The sequence below is a fragment of the Vigna unguiculata genome, chromosome 10 (genome assembly GCF_004118075.2).
Source record: "Vigna unguiculata cultivar IT97K-499-35 chromosome 10, ASM411807v1, whole genome shotgun sequence".
Taxonomy (NCBI): domain Eukaryota; kingdom Viridiplantae; phylum Streptophyta; class Magnoliopsida; order Fabales; family Fabaceae; genus Vigna; species Vigna unguiculata.
In genome coordinates this window covers 29,557,926-29,563,811 of record NC_040288.1, presented here as the reverse complement: position 1 = coordinate 29,563,811, position 5,886 = coordinate 29,557,926, and the positions used below count along the sequence as shown (strand labels likewise).

The 5,886-nt window shown below is 25.9% G+C and overlaps 1 non-coding gene across 1 annotated transcript; it reads left to right on the top strand.

Annotated features, from left to right (window-relative positions):
* The first annotated feature begins 3,008 nt into the window (after positions 1-3,008).
* Positions 3,009-3,081, top strand: TRNAR-ACG. The gene has a single exon. It is a non-coding gene; the product is annotated as a tRNA-Arg (tRNA).
* The last annotated feature ends 2,805 nt before the right edge of the window (positions 3,082-5,886 follow it).

Below are 5,886 nucleotides of genomic sequence, written 5' to 3'. Positions count from 1 at the left end.
GCACGAAGGTCACTGGCAATAATGGAGATTTGGGGTGTTTGGAGAAGAAGAAGAAGAAAACCCTTGTGTGAGGAGGGAGAAACTCGACGCTACGCCAAATCTGGCGAGGCTGAGCAGTAGAACCTAACTATTGGAAGGAGGAAAAACCCTCTGTGGGGGAGGGTGTGCTGATGCCTCTTTCGATCGTGTCGTAGCGAGGCCGATTGATAAAGAATCTTCAAGTGAGACGAATTTGATGACAAATTCTCTTTAAGAAGGAGGGTATGATAGAAGTCTATTTTGTAAACTTCAAGTGTACGAATTTGAGGACAAATTCTCTTCAAGAAGGAAGGAATGATAGAGCACTATCCCAATATTCCATACAAGAAGAACTTGAAGATGAACTTTTGGGTTTTGTTTTAGAAATTAGTTATGTTTTATGTTTTTGGGCTTTGAGCTTTCTTTTATAATTAGTTTATGCTTTTATGTTTTTGGCTTGGGTCTTCTTGTAGGGTTTTCAGGTTTGCTTAAACTTATGTGCCTATAAAGAAAGGTACTAAAAACTAATGTGGACTTTTAGTCATATATTGAATTTGATTTCATTAAAGAGAGGATTCTCTTTGTTCTTGGCTTAGGCCTCTGGTTCTTATCAAAGATTAATATCTTTGTGGCGAATCTTCACTTGACTTATCAATCTGCTAGATTGTGGCATCCTCCATCTTTGTCTTATTTCGCGTTCTTTTTTGATTTATTCGTGTCGTGCCTCTTGAGGATTCAAATTCAGAAACGATCATACTCTTTCCTAGATAGGATCGTATCACCGGTGGTAGAGGTTAGCGTGGTGTCAATGAGGAGGAGTGGCCATCGCATGAGACTAGAAAAATAATAAATAGTGATCGTTGCATAGGTGAAGAAGAAGAAACTCATTGACCCCAACTCCTTCTCCTCCGAGCGCAATGAATGACGATGGTGTCAACTTGTGTTACTACTCCAATCACATTTGGGTGAAAAGAGCAAAAGGGGAGTCTGTAATAGAGAAGAAGAAACCCGAAGTGAGGGAAGGTATACATTCTGAAACAACTAATACAGAAAGTGGAAACTTTCTATACTACTTGTATCTATGTTAATTCTAGAACCAGAATAGAAAACCTTTTTTAGTTGGTGTAAAAAAGGCTTATATGCACTAATATTTGTAGAGGCTTGGTAAGAAATTGTAAAATGTACATGAAGGGTAAAAATATTTCTTCAAATCAAATTCAAACCCAAATGTTGATGGGTATGTGTTGTTGGAAGAAAGATTTTACAAAAACCCAAATGAACTATCCAATTTTAAACCATAACTTAAACCATAACTTAATTGTAATTTAAAAGAACATGCACTTGATTTAGACGAAAAATTTGACATCTCAATTTAATAGAAAACTAATAGACTAAAATACTCAATCTTGTAAATGAGTACAAAATATTTTTTTAACAATTTCACAATTATTATTTCTAAAGTCTTCATTCACGGATGGTCGTTTTCTTGCTCAACTTGTTAGTATGTTACATCCACATACTTTTGAGATATTCATGTATGTCCAAGATTGATTGTGGCTTGATAATGAAAGTAACCAAATTAACAATTCAAATTATATAGTCATTATATTTATACAAATTATTGTTATAATTAACGAACTAATTTTCTTTTCTATTTTACTGTTGATAAATATTTTCTTAAGACTTGCATATGGTTCTAGCATTGATAATTTATCAGAATACTTTTACACAAAGCTGTCAATCCTTTTTACATGTATTATTTTTTATGATTTTGAAAATTGAAGTTCGATTAATGTTTTAACGTTCACTCTATTCATCATATCAAACAATCTCATTTAAGAGGTGATAAAGATAAATTCATATAAAATTGAGTTACTTCAGCCTGTATATATAAAATTAAATAATTCGTGAATAATGTACATTATCTGCTTCAAGCCTACAATCTCATTCAGTTATGACAAAGTTATAAGACTTACTGACAAAGCTTAAAGAGTAGTTGACAAAAAGCAAAAAGAATTAAGAGGCATCATATTCTCAACACAAAGAACAAATTGAGAAAAAAAAAAGTATAAAAATTATTGTAACAAAAGGAACATAACATCCTTTTATCTTTTGAAAAGTGAGAAGTTAATAAGGAATAGAATATAACTAAAAAAAGGTAAAAAGTCATTGACAGAAGGAACAAAAATAAATGAACACGAAACATTCCATAAAATAAAACATCTTTCGCGAAACAGAGAGGAAAAAACCACATGTTACTTTTCTTCACCACTTCCAAGGTAAGGAAATTAACTATGCATGTTCATGGATTATTGGTATATGAGTTTTCACGTCCAAATGAGAGTTTTATGTTATAATTTTCCTTTCTTTTGATTACTCCGTGAACATGGTTTATTAATTGCAAAATGTATTTCTACACTTATTTTTAACATCATTTGACTAGTAAAAAAGTATTTTTTTTTTTGTTTTATATTCTCGCAACTTAATTATTTAATTATACTACTACTGCTTATCCTATAAACTTTTTAAGTTTATAATAATTGTGCAAGTAAATAGTTGAAAACCAAAATCAAATAAAGACTTTCAATTTTTTTTTTTTCTGTTCAATCTTGACTTCAGTATCTTGCACAAAAGCATTGATTAAATTGAAGGTTGACTCAAACAATAATTGGAGAATGACTTATAAGTTATACAATCTAAGAGACCACAACATAAAAGTCACAAGTAATGATTAAACTTGCAAATATGCTTAAAATCCTAATTATGGTATTATAACAAAGGAAAATGTAATTATAAACTGATGTCACAACACATATATAGCTAAAAATTATAATTATTTATATTTATTTTAATATTATAAAATTATTTAATTTAAATTTATAATTATAATAATAAAAACAATGATAGTTTTATTATTTTTTATTACACATTTTTAATTTTGAGAAAGCAAGTTATATATTTATATCATACTAAAATAATTATATGTAAATGACTTCATGGCCCAATGGATAAGGCGCTGGTCTACGGAACCAGAGATTCTGGGTTCGATCCCCAGTGAAGTCGTTTTAATTTTTTAAACTATTAACTTGAATCTCTTAACAAAATAATTTATATAAATATGTTATTTTCTTTTATTGAACATAATAATATTACCTTTTCCCTTTTTTATTTATTAAACATAATAATATTACCTTTCCTCTTTTTTTTTTTTCTCCAAAATGAATTCCTTGATATTGGTACTTTACACAAAAACTTTAGGTGTAATTGGCACAAAAGATAACTACAATTTTAACACAAAGTCTAAAGCAACGAATAGATGCCTCTTTTATTTGTCTTTTCTTTTTTTTCCTTTTTTATCGAATGAAGATCTATGACATCCTTCTCATTTAAAAGGATTTTTTTTTCCTTTTAAATGAAAAAAAGACATTCTTAGTATCATTGTAAAACTAAGACATTTTAATAAAATTGACACTTTTAAGACTCTCTTATTACATACAATGCATAAAAAAAAGTAAAATATATAAAAAAAATATAAATAATGTGAGGGAACTAAACCAATATTCATGAACAAAAATCAAATATAATTCTATTTCTAGAGAAATCATGTTTAATCATAATAGTCAATAATTTAAAGATTAGTAAATAATGATAATAGTTTAAAACCTTTTTTTTTTCACACTTCATCAAAATTACATTTTTAGAAAACGAATCGATTAAAGTAACATGACTTGAACCTTAATTTTAGAACCGTAATCTAGTTTTTTTTTTTTTTTTTCTTTCTTTCTGGAGAATACACAACAAAGATCCTTTGTCTGATTAAATATAAGAAAAATATATATAAAAAGAGATGATCAAATATAAAAGATAAATATAGAAGTTATTGAGTTTTATATTTTATGACACATAGTTTCAAATTTTGAATTTTAATTTTCGCAACTTAAACAATTCCCCAATTTTATTACTCCATATATGTTCCTATATAACAGCGGTTTATCGTTTTTATATTAAGAAAACCATATAATTCTAATACTTCGAATGCAATTTCAATAAGTTATTTACTATACTCTTTTCAGTTTTCTTTTCTCCACTTATTGTTTGGACAATTTTTAATACATAATAAAAGTGAAAATAAGTACATAATGGAAATAAAAGTTATATTATCCTGACATTTTAAACATGACAGATAAAAACGAATAAATTTTAATTAAAAAGCTAATATGAAAGAATAAAGGACGTACCTTCCTAATATTATTTGTTGATATATGCATGTTTTGTCTGTTTGCCCTTTCAAACAATCCAAAGGGTTGCCATTTCAATAGTTTTCAAATATTGGATTTTATAAGGAAAAAATCTTTTGCTAAAATTAAGAATTGTACTTAATTAAGAATAGTAATTAATTAAGAATGGTACTTAATTTATTATTCCACTATGTAATCAAGATAATTAAACATGTTCACGTAAGTACACTTTTTTTCTTTTGAAAACTCTGCCTAAGAACGATTTTATATAAAAAAAGGTTTTGGAAAGTACATAGAAATTCTTATATCTAAACACTAGGTACGCAATAACGTCAGATGATGGAATTTTGGTTGGAATATTAAATAATTTTTTCGATTAAATATATTCATTTAAAAAGCATTCAAATAAGTAAGTTTTCACTTTGATTTTTAAAGTAAACCTATTTATTATTTACACATTGAGAATTTCATATATAATGAGTAGTGAAATTTTCAAGAGAGATTCTTTTACTTCTTTTTAATAATAGAATTTCGTCCACTTTTCCGAATTCAACAGTAAGTATGTCTGATTTAAAATTTAAAGTAAAAATATATTTGTTTGGATTTTTTTTTTCTTTTCAAAATGCGTTTATTTTTGGGAAGAAAATCATTAGTGAAATGGATTTTGAATACTTAATGAAAAAGGAACACTTGAAAGAAACGATTTTATTAGGCCACCAATTTCTTCTCTTCTTATTATTATTATTATTTATATAACTTTTAAATTTCTAGGAAAAATAATTCACCAACAGAAAATATCAATAACATACGGTCTAATATATCGCAATACATTTTTCATTAGGATTAAATTTAATAACAACTGTAAGTGGATTTCAATAAATAAAAAAAAGAGTGAAACTTGTATAAATTTTGTAATTTTTAATGGCATTCAAAATCAATAATAAAGAGCATACATATTTAAGAGAATAATAATAAGGATACAAAAATATTTGGATTTGTATGTTTGTAAACATTAAATGAATATTATTAATGAATTATTTTTTGAGTATGAATATTTAATTATTTGTTTATTGATAGCTGATATTGATGAAAAAAAAACGAGTCACTAAAAAATTGTTTAAAATTCGATTTTATATGTTTATAATTCTTATTTAAATTATGAAATTATTTCTAAAATGATTAAATGTTTAAAATTTATATTTTGATACCATTTATTTAAATTTATTTTCTAAAAAGATAAAAAATTTATTTGAATTAATATTTTACTATACAATTTTATTTGAATTATATTTTAAAATTAATTTTATCTAAGTTAGATAATGATATTTTGATAATTAAATTTTGAAAATTTTTTCTTTAAAATTTTAGGTGACATTTTTTAAATAATTTTATAATATATAAGAATGAGAAAATGAAAAAATGAAAAGTCACTTAAAAAATAATACCTGAAATTATAAAAGAAAATTGTCAAAATTTAATTGTTAAAAAATCATTTTCCTATCCAAAAGTATTAACAAGATTATTTTTTATTTCTTTTTTTATGAATATCTGGTAAACAGTAAGATGAGTAATACACTAGATTTTTCTACTTTTTCTAGACAGAAACAAGTGACTAGTACCCTCTTATCAT